The sequence below is a fragment of the Podarcis gaigeae genome, assembly GCF_964106915.1.
Source record: "Podarcis gaigeae genome assembly, chromosome: 1".
In the NCBI taxonomy this organism is placed as follows: Eukaryota; Metazoa; Chordata; class Lepidosauria; order Squamata; family Lacertidae; genus Podarcis; species Podarcis gaigeae.
Genome location: NC_139678.1, coordinates 106,187,409 through 106,200,084, shown reverse-complemented (window position 1 = coordinate 106,200,084; position 12,676 = coordinate 106,187,409). Strand labels below are relative to the sequence as shown.

Below are 12,676 nucleotides of genomic sequence, written 5' to 3'. Positions count from 1 at the left end.
AGGGCAGCACCACTGGGCTCGGTTCTCTTTGGACGAGTGAGCACTGGAGTTTCAAAGTGTTTTTGTAGTATTCGCTTTATTTGCAAACAAGTGGCATGTTAACTGGAGGCAAACAGCTCTTTCTATCTCTGTATTTCTGGATTCAAAATGGCAAAAACTGCTATCTCAACTTTCACACACACCTGACAAGTGCTCAAACCTCACTAAGGGACAGGGCGAAGTCATTAAGGAGGACATTAATTTTCTTGATCCAGCATCAGATTCTGGACTGCAATTGGGCAACATTTTCAGGAAAACCACAGACTGAGTCACAGAAATCAGAGAGAAAGCTCAAAACAATATAGCAAGTGGCCAGCTTTAACTGAAAAACTAGATCATGATTATAAGCGAACATGCTTATAAGCGATGTGTTGTACCAAGCTGGAAAAAGAATCTTCTAATTTCAATCCAGACTTCTGCTTTTACTTTCAACATTCTACCCTGGGACAAAATGCTCTTACAATCTTCTTGCACCTTTAGAGCATTATTTAAAAATAAAATTAAAAAATCATACCAATCTTTCACTTCTAAAAATAGATGGATTTGGTTTCTTCAAATTTTCTAACTGTTCTTACTTTTAGAGAAAGGCTGAGTTTGGCTATCTTCAAACTAAAGGTGAAATACAATATGTGGCAAATTGGAATTTCTAATGCTTATGAAAGGTGGGACAAAGATAGAATGAATGTATCAGTGAATGATAGCAGAGTCCTATGCTGGTCTATTGAGTCACTGAGTTCAATGGAGCTTACTCCCAGGTAAGTATACCCAGGACAGCTGCCAAAATAAATTAACAATGCACTGTTTTTCTGTGTCATTAGAAAACTAGACAGATTCAGTCCTATGTGAATTTCTGGCAGCAGATAAATGACCCAGTGGTTATTTCATTGCAGGCAATTATAACTGCAAAATCTGGAATTAAATAAATCCTCACCTGCTAGGACAACTCAGTTACCTATCTGAAAGTGATTGACAGTTTCAAATAGGCTCAGGATCAATAAGACTACCAGGGGGAGTGGATTTACAGCTGAATAAAGAGGAATATGCATTTTGCTCCAATGTCAACCACTCATGATAGGATTGATTTCCTCCCCCCCCCCCCCTTTATGTTAAGAATAATTCAGACTCTCACACTAGAAGATTATCTTAATCCTGCCTGTGTCTCTGGGACCACACAGGGGCCAATTCTGGTGCTCGTTTATTTTCTGAATCATTTCAGGAGACCAGTCAATGAATAATTGCACTCTTCTCAAACAACCTGATTATAAGCCTTTTAGAAGTAGTGTGATGTTTTTGCACTTCAGTCTAATTGAGATCAATCCCCTTTTCTCATGTGTGCAAATAGCCTGTGTACAAGGGAAATTAGTTCTGTCATAGTGAGCCTTTGCAAGTTCAAGGAGGGGAAATGGGTTGAGCAAGTGCAACTAAGATAAATAAAACAGAGATGACTTAGCTAAGAGTGCTCATGCTCAATTCTCAGAGCAGATATATCAATGGGGAGGGGATAAACACAAGCCTCTTGTTTGTTTGTTTGTTTGTTATCAGTTTTTGAAAGAGAGATAAAAAGGGTTATCTTCCAGTGATACAGAGGAGCCATCGCTGATCATCAAAACTATATAGGTTACACTAGACATTCATTCTATCAGTGTGGTTCCTCCCGATAGTCTATTTATCCATACTGTACTCTATGGGCTCCAATATGTTTACATGCTATTGAAATTTACAGCCATTAGGTTTCCCATAATCAGTGCAACTCTCCTGTCTTTAAGACCCCACTTGCTCCTGTTGATTAAGAAGGTCTGTCAACACCAATGCCAGTCATAGTGGTTGCTACTGAAAGATATGAAGACCCTCCTCAGTCCAAGGTTGAATATACCGGTACCACTCCTTATCTATCCCACAGTGCCATGATGGAGGGGGCAATCTTGCATGGCTCTGGTAGTTTCTAGAATTTAGATACCATGTAGATTCTATCAATGACTAAAACAATAGTCATAGTTAATTTATTTATACACCACATTTTCCACAAAAACATCTGTGCTCAAAACAGTTCAAAGCAAAGAATCAGTCTGCAATAAGAGTACATAAATATATGAAAGACATTACAATATCACAGTAATTGCTGTACATTATAATATAACACATGATTAGCAATTCACTTAACATAGGTAATACTAAAGGTAAATGACCCCTAGATGGTTAAGTCCAGCCAAAGGCAACAATGAGGTGCAGCAATCATCTCGCTTCAGGCCAAGGGAGCCAGTGTTTGTCCACAGACAGCTTTCTGGGTCATGTGGCCAGCATGTCTAAATCGCACCCGGGACAGAGCAACAGGAGCTCACCCCATCATGCAGATTTGAACTGCCAACCTTCTGATCAGCAAACGCAAGAGGTTCAGTGGTTTAGATCACAGCGCCACACGCGTCCCGCCATGTTACTTAAAATACACCAAAAGTGAGCATAAAGTTTAATAATAAGTGCCAAAGCTGATGGCACAAGTGACTGAAACTGTCATCCCCTTGATGACAAAGCTAGCATCTCTCTCCCATTATGAATTGGACCTACGAGTAAAACCACAGCTTGCACACACAGATGTTTAATCACAATTACAAGTCAGGTCCAAGCAATGTAAGAAACTAGAATTTCAGCATCTTCCAGCAACCCACACCCACACATGTAACAAAGAGAAGGCATCCTCAAATATAGGAGGCATATACTTCTGGAATTCCCTGAGCAAATCAAGCGCCTACAGGCTACAACTTCCCATTTTGTCCCCACAGGAAAACATCAGGATAAGAGAGAAGGAATGCTACCCAAAAGAAAGTGAAGATTCCTCTTGGATTCAGCTGGTTGGTTCCAGAGTTCAAGCCCTACACAGCTATTATGCCTTCTCTGAGAGTTCATTGTCTACTTTATAATCACAAACATTTCAATTCACTATCCATAGTGGAGCAGTTCCATTATTAGGCCAGCCAAAATGCTACAAGGGAGTGAGCAAGCTTTTGAGCCTTCCAGAACTCTTTATCAGGATGCATGTTCAATACAAGCATGGGGGAAGTTGGGGAGGGGGCGTAAATTGTGGTTAAAGCTTTAAACTTTGCTTAGGTTTCAGTCTAAAGACAAAGTCTGGGAAGAAGGAGCAGGTTTCAGGTTAGCATTGTGCACCAGGATGAGGGGATGAAGAAATACACAGTAGCTCAGTTTGCACATAACGCTAAGCCAAATCATGGCAGTGCAAACACACAAGCATGTGGGCTTTTGGAGAAAAGATTATTGCTGCTTTGCTCCTCCTCTGCTCCTTCTGCTTTGAGCTAAGCAATAGTTCAGCATGGTTGTCTGAATCTGGGATCATGGTTTATTTCCTCCAGACAAACCACAAAGAACAAACCTTGATTACAATTCATTGTTTATCTAGACAGAAACAAACCGTGAGTCTGAGTTGGACAACATGCTAAACCAAACCATGGCTTAGCTCACAGCAGCACAACAGCAGCAGGACTGGAGAGGGAGCAAAGCAGTCATAATTTGCTCTCTGAAAAACTTCAAACTCATAAATTGGCTTAGTGTTATGTGCAAACCAGGCCATAGGCTGATTCCCTATTCTCTGTAGCCTTAAGTGAAACACACAGGTTCCTTGTGGCACAGCAGTAAAATAGAAACACAGCAATTTTTACATTAGCAAAGTTGGAGATTCATTTTAGGTAGTGTACTAGATAAAACAAAGTACTGTATGTGGAAACTGACTTAAGTAGCTTCACCTAGCAATTAATGGATTCATCAACTGCAACTAGACCATGGGCAGAAAAGGCACTGTTGAGGGATGAAATTAAGTATCCAGCTACCATTCTTCCAAATGTATCATGCCATTGCTGCCTTCAACTCGTATGAAATGAAAAGGGCAGGGAAATGGCTATATATCTACACATCTTGGGGTAAACTAAAATCTATCACTTGGGAAATGAGAGCTTTGATGCCTTACTAATGAAGCAGAGGCAGGACATTTCAGCACAGCATGATCTTTAAATGAAGCACTTAATTCTCTCTCTTATTATAGTAATTGTGCAATGACATCCCTTTCCTTAGAATGTCTCATCCAGTGTTGGCTATAGCCTCATCCCCCCAAGGATGCGACACTGTTTCTCCTCTCTCCACATTCTCGTTTGTGGTGGTCTCATTTGGGTTAACAATGCAATTACAGTCTCAATTTATGTGACTAGCTGCTAGAACAGCAAGAGAAACATTCAAATAGGCTGCTGGGGGGAACTGGATGCTACCCACACAGTGCTACATTGGCACAAAGCTGTGCCACATGGTTGCAGTTGACTTTTACCACTGAATCTCTCGGGAGCTCTTCATGGGCTCTTCAACCTTGCTGAAGCAATAGATGTAGATGTGTAGCTTTCTCAGCCCAATAAAGGTAAAGGTAAAGGTACCCCTGCCCGTACGGGCCAGTCTTGACAGACTCTGGGGTTGTGCGCCCATCTCACTCAAGAGGCCAGGGGCCAGCGCTGTCCGGAGACACTTCCGGGTCACGTGGCCAGCGTGACATCGCTGCTCTGGTGAGCCAGAGCCGCACACGAAAACGCCATTTACCTTCCCGCTGGTAAGCGGTCCCTATTTATCTACTTGCACCCGGAGGTGCTTTCGAACTGCTAGGTTGGCAGGCGCTGGGACCGAGCAGCGGGAGCGCACCCCGCCGCAGGGATTCGAACCGCCGACCTTTCGATCGGCAAGTCCTAGGCGCTGAGGCTTTAACCCACAGCGCCACCTGCCCAATACTATCTTTCAAACATATGTTTCACTGCTTCGATAAAACATGGATGAGAAAAGACTATGGGGAAAAGGCCAAAGCTCAGTGGTAGAGTACATGACTTTGCATGCAAAAAATCCCAGGTTCAAGCCCTGTTCTCTCCAGGTTAGGCTGGGAAAGACTGCTGCCTGAGACCCAGAAGAAACCATGCCTAACTTGGCTTGACCTTGTGGAAGACAGCTCCCTACGTTTCCAACATGGTGTTTGAATCTAGTCTGCATAAGCACTGATCCAGCCAGGCAAAAGAACTCGGGGAGAGGCTGGAGCAGTGTCAGTGAGCTCTGTGGCTGTCATGAGCTGGTTGGACACAGAGGGATGGTGGGAGGAATCATCTGGGAAACCACCAAGGGAAGAAAGTTCAGAGCCCGGGGAGTGGTGGTAGGACAACAATGAGTGGTCACTGGGAGAAGAGGGAGAAGACTGGGAAGATGATCAAGATCAAGCAACAGAGGAACTGGTCTGCTGTCAACTGGGCCACTCAACAAGCAATCTTTCCGAGACTGTTCTCCAAATACTCACCGCCCTGAGAACATGCTTGCATTGACTTAAAAAAAAAAATACTTACTTAATCTCTCTTTGCTTTAGGAGAAGGGGGACCATTTAAAACATTTCCAGAACCTCCTAGCTGAAGAGCAAACATTTGACTTTTCCGCTCCATATGCACTGGAGGTTATCTTGCTGACAGCTTCCTTGAGAGATCTGGTATTTAATTTCCTGGAGAAAGGTTTCTGCTGGGAACTGGCAGGTTTTCATTGTTCTCCATGAGTCTTTAAAACTTCTTTTTTTAAAACAACAGCACACTGCTAGAGTTCTCTCCTTGGTAATGGCACTTCCCTAGCCCATATTCACAATCAGACTCAACATAATGACAAAGGACTACTATGGCAATTAATCATAAATGCGTAGGCTACCTAGCGTGTGTGCACTCATGCGTGTTCAAGGCCAAAGTGGGAGGGGCAATGAGTGTGAATTCTACCTCCGTACAGTAGGCTAGTTTCTACACGCACTCTCTCCCCTCCAGCCAGTCAAGCATGAATCATTAGCAGAGTTCAAGGAAACATTTCAGCCAGGCAAGAACACTTAGGGTGTGAAGCGGGGCCAGCAAGAGGAAATTATGAGGCCTGGAGGGCTGCATGTGGTCCCTGGGCCCAAGGTTCCCCATCTCTGCCCTACCCACTTTCCAACATCCATAGGTGTCATACACAACAGCTGACACAACAACCAATAGCTTCCTCCATAATGGTGAAAGTCAAACAACTTCCGCCACTTGCTCACAGACACAATCCATTCCCAGAGTGTTCTTCTTCACACTTGGTCATGTTCTTCTTGGAAGCAATTTGAACACTTTTTAAAACATCCATTAAAGCTCTGATGAAACTCAGAGTAGTTTTACAGACCTTTTGACTTGCTGTCTTCTTCTCTTTATTACACTAAGGTCTAAAGAGCGTCCTGCGGCTTTGCTTTCCCTGTGACCAAGGCCTCTGGCATTTACAGTGCACTATCAATCATGTCAGCAGCCAGTGTTTGCATAAAAGGAAGAAATACTGCTTTTTGGAACAGGGAAAGCCTGTGAAAGTTACGTTATAAGGTTTGTGATCATTTCTAGTGAGCCACAGTATTGGGCCGGCCAGCAGCTTGAAAGGAAAGCCCAGCTCTATGCTATCAGCTAGAATGGTGTCTGATAAGGATTTGTCAACATTTTAGGAGGCATTTTTTGCTGACCATCTGCCCAGGCTTATGTATATTTATGCAGAAGAAAGTTCCATGTGAATGGGAAGGATTCACAGCTCACAACAATGCTAAAAACCCAAGCGAACAGCTCACAACTCAAAACAGTAAAAAGAAATGAGAAAGTTTGTTTCAGTGAATTTGAATTCTCTTTTTCTGTAGATTGTATTCAAAACACATATACTGGAGGCCACCGTTCAGTGGTACAGCACATGCTGTGCAAGCAGAAGATCCTGGGTTCAATTCCTGAAAAATGTGATGTACAGGGATGGAATTTCCTGCATATCTCAATGTTGAGCTGAAACACACACAGATTTCCACCCCACCCTCCAATTCCTGTCTCACTCCCTAATGTTGACAAGGAGGTCCCCTGCACCCATTTCTGCTAATAACATTATATGCATTATTATATGCATTATTAGCCATAACATGTGATATGCATATACACTCCTGTTTCCTAAAGCAACCAGCACATAAAAAGATATAAAACATTGCATATAACAGTACAGTGGTACCTCTGGTTACGAACTTAATTCGTTCCGGAGGTCCGTACTTAACCTGAAACCGTTCTTAACTTGAGGTACCACTTTAGCTAATGGGGCCTCCCACTGCCGCCGGCGCACAATTTCTGCTCTCATCTTGGGCCAACCCGAGGTACTATTTCTGGGTTAGCAGAGTCTGTAACCTGAAATGTTTGTAACCTGAGGTGTTTGAAACCCGAGGTACCATTGTATAAAAATAGGTATGTATTAATATACTTATAAAATTATTTTGCAGAAATAGAGTTCAGCATGGGGCTTGACCCTTATGTATTATATACTTTTCCACATATGTTTGTATATAATTAGTCCTGCTTTTTGAAAAAAATAATATTCTGCCAGTGCAAAAGTGGTGCTGACATAAGTAGGTGCTTGCTATAGGAGGCAGTCTGATGTTAGTGACACTTGATTGGATCAGAACCACCAAAGGCCATGGCTAAATCCATTTAAAACTGAGTCTTCCTCCATCCTTAGTGCCAGAAAAGGCTTCAGTCTAAGTTGCTGGAGAACTGCTGCCAGTCAAAGTTGATGGTGCCAGAGCCCATCTTGGCTGTGCGTCCTGGAGGACCTGCTCCCTGCCTTGCAGATGTTTCCCACTTGACCCTGGGGCCCTGACTGACTCCAGCTGCAAAAGCTGAGGCTGTGGAACAGACTCTTGGCCTGAGTTGTTATTTGGGGATTGTTGCTGCTGTTGCTGCTATTGTGTTTTTGTATCTTTATTTTAGATCTTCATGAGATTTATGTGAAAATTGTTCAGTTTGGTTGTGTGTTTTTATTGTTTTATTTATTGTTTATGACTACTTTTGTTATGTTGTATTTTTTTCATGTGGTAAGCCACCTTGAGCATGTTTTGAACTGTGGAAAAGCGGCATACAAAAAATATATATGTATGTATGAACAAAAAGTCACATCTGTTATAAGGCAGATTTCTGTGTTCCTATTTACAACTATTTATAACTCACAACAGCTATAAGCATGGCAAAAAGCCATAAACATCCAAAGCAACAAAGTATCACAATTAAAGCGTATATAATAGTACTCATAGAAACAACATTTATAAAACTGAATGATTAAATGCGGCAACAATTAAAGAGCCAAAACACTCTGCTGAAATAGACGCGTCTTCGGTGCCTGTCTAAATGGAAGAAGAGAAGAATCTGAAATGTGCCTTCAGTCCAGCAACTGTTCCAATATGCAAGAGTAAGATAAAAGGAGCATATAATTAACTGAAATACTTATAACAACAGCATACCTGCTGGGAGCTCACTTGCTAGGCATTTGCTTGGACTTTGAAAAATGTTCTAAATGAGGTGATTCCCTCATCACCTCCTCTGGACAGTCTTCTAGATTAGGGAAAATGGTGCTTTGAAAAATGCCGTATTGGAAAAAAGGCATGTACAAAATATATTTTGCTAGGCTAAAACTCCCTCATCCCTTGTGCTAGTCCCGGTGGATGGGAGTTGGAGTTCAACATCTGCAGGGCCAGAGGTTCCCTATCCTTGTTATACCCACTTTCCCCTTACTTCTGAGTAGACACGTATAGGGATGCACTGAATGCTTGAGGGGGAAGAAACCGTGCAGGGAGAATTAGGTATTCATATGGCAAAGGAGAGGGCAGCACCTTTCTACTTTTCTGCTTGCATTGCTTTTAACCTCTCCTTTCAAAGGGATCTTATTTAAGCAATTTTCAGTGAAAGGGCAGCATCGCTGAATAGATCAAGCAGGAAGATAAACCAACACAAAGACAAATGCATTCTCCTTCCTTCTTCTGCTATTAAACTGCCAGCACCCCAGAGAACATTATGTTGCATTTTCTCTCTACCCTCTCGATTACATCGTCTCTAAACGTCAAAATGCTTTTTTAAACAACTGCTGGGTGGGTGGCCTGTTGCAGCCTGTTGAGGTTTCACTGCCAATCTTCCTATACGGTTGAGTTAAACAGCTAACCCATAATCTTCTCTGTGAGAAGATAAAAGAAAGCCTCAGGTTGTCCTCTCATCATTCTGAAGCCCTCAGGGCTAGGGCCGCTTCTGTTTAGTTTGCCTTGTGACTGAGCTTCAGGCTCTCTCTGGCCTACAGGAAGCAGCTGCACACCCAGGTTTCGTGCTCCCTTAAGCATGCAAGTGTCAGGCAGGCAGCTAGGAGGCAACAAAAACAAGGTTGCATTTTCTCGGGGTCATGGGTTTGAGCCCCACATAAGGCAGAAGATTCCTGAATTGCAGGGGGTTGGACTAGATGACCCTGGTGGTCCCTCCCAACTCTACAATTCTATGATTCTGTGGGTTCAGGGTTGGGGAAACTTATTCAGCCCAAGGGGCGAATTCCCTCATGAACAACTTTCCAGGAGCCAATGCCAGTAGTGGGCAAGGCCAAAGGCCAAACTGTGTGCAGGGCAACTGAGGCGACTCTGATCTCTGTACAATAGGCTACATTCCAGCCATGCAAAACCCAGAAATTTAAATATACACGTTCACACAAACATACCCACATCAAGGTAAGCAAGAGGCATTATCACAATTCAAGGACCTTTTCTAGCCAGGCCAAAGCACCAGAGAAGCAGGGCTGGTGAGGCGTGTGGCTTGGAGACAGTCCCTAAGGCCAAATAGAGAAACCTTTGGAGGGTTGCATTTGGGTCCCAAATTAGAGGTTTTCCCCCCTTGCTTTATTTCCATAGGACACAGATGGCTGTATGTCCCACTTTGCAAGGCCAGCCAATAGTAACTAGTAGTAATCATTATACTAAGAATTGAATATGCTCTCTTTGAAGGGACTTAACAGGTCCAATGAAAAAATGAATATTGAAAACTGAAAGTTTCCTACTGGGCTGATAAGTTGAAGTAGTTTAAATTGTGGGGTATCTTTATTTTGTCAATTGGCTTGTTAGAACAAGGAAGGGAGAGGAAGCAGGAATGTATTATTTCTGGAGAGAAAGGTCTGTGGGCTGATTGGTTACCTTGAAAACCCTGTGTCAAGGATGAGATTGGATGCAAACTGCATCTGAATTCTGACTCTGGGGAAACGCAGCTGGTAAGTGAGTAAGGAAAAGCACCCTGCATATATATTTAGAGTTACTTTAGCTTGCATAGTCCAGGACATGAGCTTTGGTTTTGAAAACAGACTTCTGTTCTGAGACCTGGTAAATCTGAACTGGACACTGGAAGGGGGGGACAGTCTGCCTATTAAAAGATAAGATAGGTGGTGGGGAGTATAACCCCCATTCTGGGTGTTTAACAGGTGCACTGAAGTGCTCCTTCCAGGTGAGGCTTCTGCATCAGTGGGGTAGCTATAAGTAAGAATCCTACATGGTTGAAAAATTATTATCCTTTGGATAACTAAAAGGTCTGTTCTCTTAAGTTTTACAAGAGCTTAGACGCAGATAATGTCAGCACTGTATTTGCTTTACAAAACAAAACTGAGATAAGAAATTCAATCTCACCGTATCATATGAAACTTGGAATTCTTTATGTGTACCAGGGACAAGCAATGTAATAAGTATAAATCTGAAGGGGAGTTTCAATAAAATAATTCAAAGGAGGTATTATACAACAGTCAAGTGGTTAAAAAAATGTTTCCTAAAATATGGGAGAGATATCGAACAAGCAACAGCTCTAAAAGTACTATGTTTATATATGGTGGGACTATAGTCTGATTAAAGAATTTTGGGAAAAAGATTACCGGTAATCGAATTATTAAAGAAGTTATGGGAGCTGAACTACAAACAAATCCCATCACAATGCTTTTAGGACAGGTAAAGTACCAAATAAGAAGAGACATGAATATTTTGGGATGACACATGTTAAGAACAGGAAGACCAATATGTTCCAACCACTGATCAATGAAAGTGGAATATTTTGGTGATTAAAAATTATGAGGTATAAGAGCTGTGGGAAGAACCCAGTCAGTATGGGCTTTTCAGCAACTTGGATATTGCTTATTTTGTATCGGAACGAATTTAGATCTGATGGAACAGTGCTCTTCAATATATCAAGTATGAAATAATGTGCTTAAGCTATTGAATGTGAGCTATTGAAATCAAACTATTTTTTTAATGAACAATCTTAGCACTGTGCACCTCTCAACTGATGTCAAAATGGCTATTATCTCTACAGTAATTTGATTCTCTGTTGATCTTCCCTAGAAACATGTTTCCCTTCATGTACTCATGGAATATTTTGCAGCGTTTTCACAAGAGACCATGGCTATGTAGGAACAGTAGGAGCCAGCAGAATCAGAACGGTAAGTTTCCCCTGGGTAGCACACATATCACAATGAAGGTATAAGGGGCAGGAATAAGAACAATACTACAGTGGTGCTTCATGTTACATACGCTTCAGGTTACAGACTCCGCTAACTCAGAAATAGAGCTACAGGTTAAGAACTTTGCTTCAGGATGAGAACAGAAATTGTGCTCTGGCGGCACGGTGGCAGCAGGAGGCCCCATTAGCTAAAGTGGTGCTTCAGGTTAAGAACAGTTTCAGGTTAAGTATGGACCTCTGGAATGAATTAAGTACTTAACCTGAGGTACCACTGTACAGTACCACCTCTCTCTCTCTTATGCAATATATTATGTTTTGCCTCATGCACAGGATAAAAAAAGAAGCGCAGGAAAGGTAGCTGCCAGCAAGGTCTTTACATTTAATTAGGAGTAATCTGTCTCTGTTTCTATTATCCCCTTCACTGCCACCCCTTCTGGCAAACTATGCCAGGAACATTATATTTAAAGAAATCAGCTTCTCAGTAAATGGAAGCACATATAAATTAATATTAGATAAACCTCTGCCTTGTTACCTCTCTGGTAATAACCCCCAATAAATAAAAATGTGATCTAGAGCATTGTTAACATGAGAAGGCCAAGTGATAAACTGCCCTGCTTTGTGCGACCAAGGATTTTTTAGCATAGAAATTTGGTTTCCTCTGGAATAACTCTAGCATGCAACTAATGTATGTATTGTCTGTTTCAAAATATGTACATGTAACAAGAATCTGGCTCCTAGCACTTACATATATACAAAACCTTACATATATACAAAACAAAATTGACACGTGTACAGTTGTCACAGACAGAAGTGAATGCTGGGAGTACAGAGAGTTTTTCTGCATGGAAGGGTTATCTATGTAAAAGATAATTTCCTGTACTGCAGCTCTTAGGGACAAATGATTACCTGCACTTTTAAGAATCTGCCCAGGCATGAAGACCTTGCTCACGTGCCCACCTATGTGGTCAAACTGATTGGCAGGTTCAAGGAAGAGACCTTTTTGTGGTGGCTCCCAAAATGTCTAACACCCTCGTCTCAGAAGAGGGTATAATATTTAAACAGCTTTTAAAAATCCACTTTTTTGTTAAATAAGTCCTTCCCCAACCTGGTTTTTAGCTTACCTTTTAAATAACTGTTTTTAGCTTACCTTTTCCATAGTTGTTAATGTGCTGCCTTTGTTTGCATCTATTTGGTTTTTATGACATTGTGAATCACCTTGGGTGCCCAAAGGTAGCATATGTATAATTTTATGATTTTTAAAAACTGTTTTAAAGGCTGCAATCTTAAAAAAAAAAATACTGGTGAAT

General features: G+C 41.8%; 1 long non-coding RNA gene across 1 annotated transcript in view; it reads left to right on the top strand.

Moving 5' to 3' along the window:
• LOC310834013 overlaps positions 1-12,676 on the top strand; it is a 224,134-nt gene that overhangs the window by 148,124 nt on the left and 63,334 nt on the right. The gene's annotated exons all lie outside the window — the stretch shown is intronic.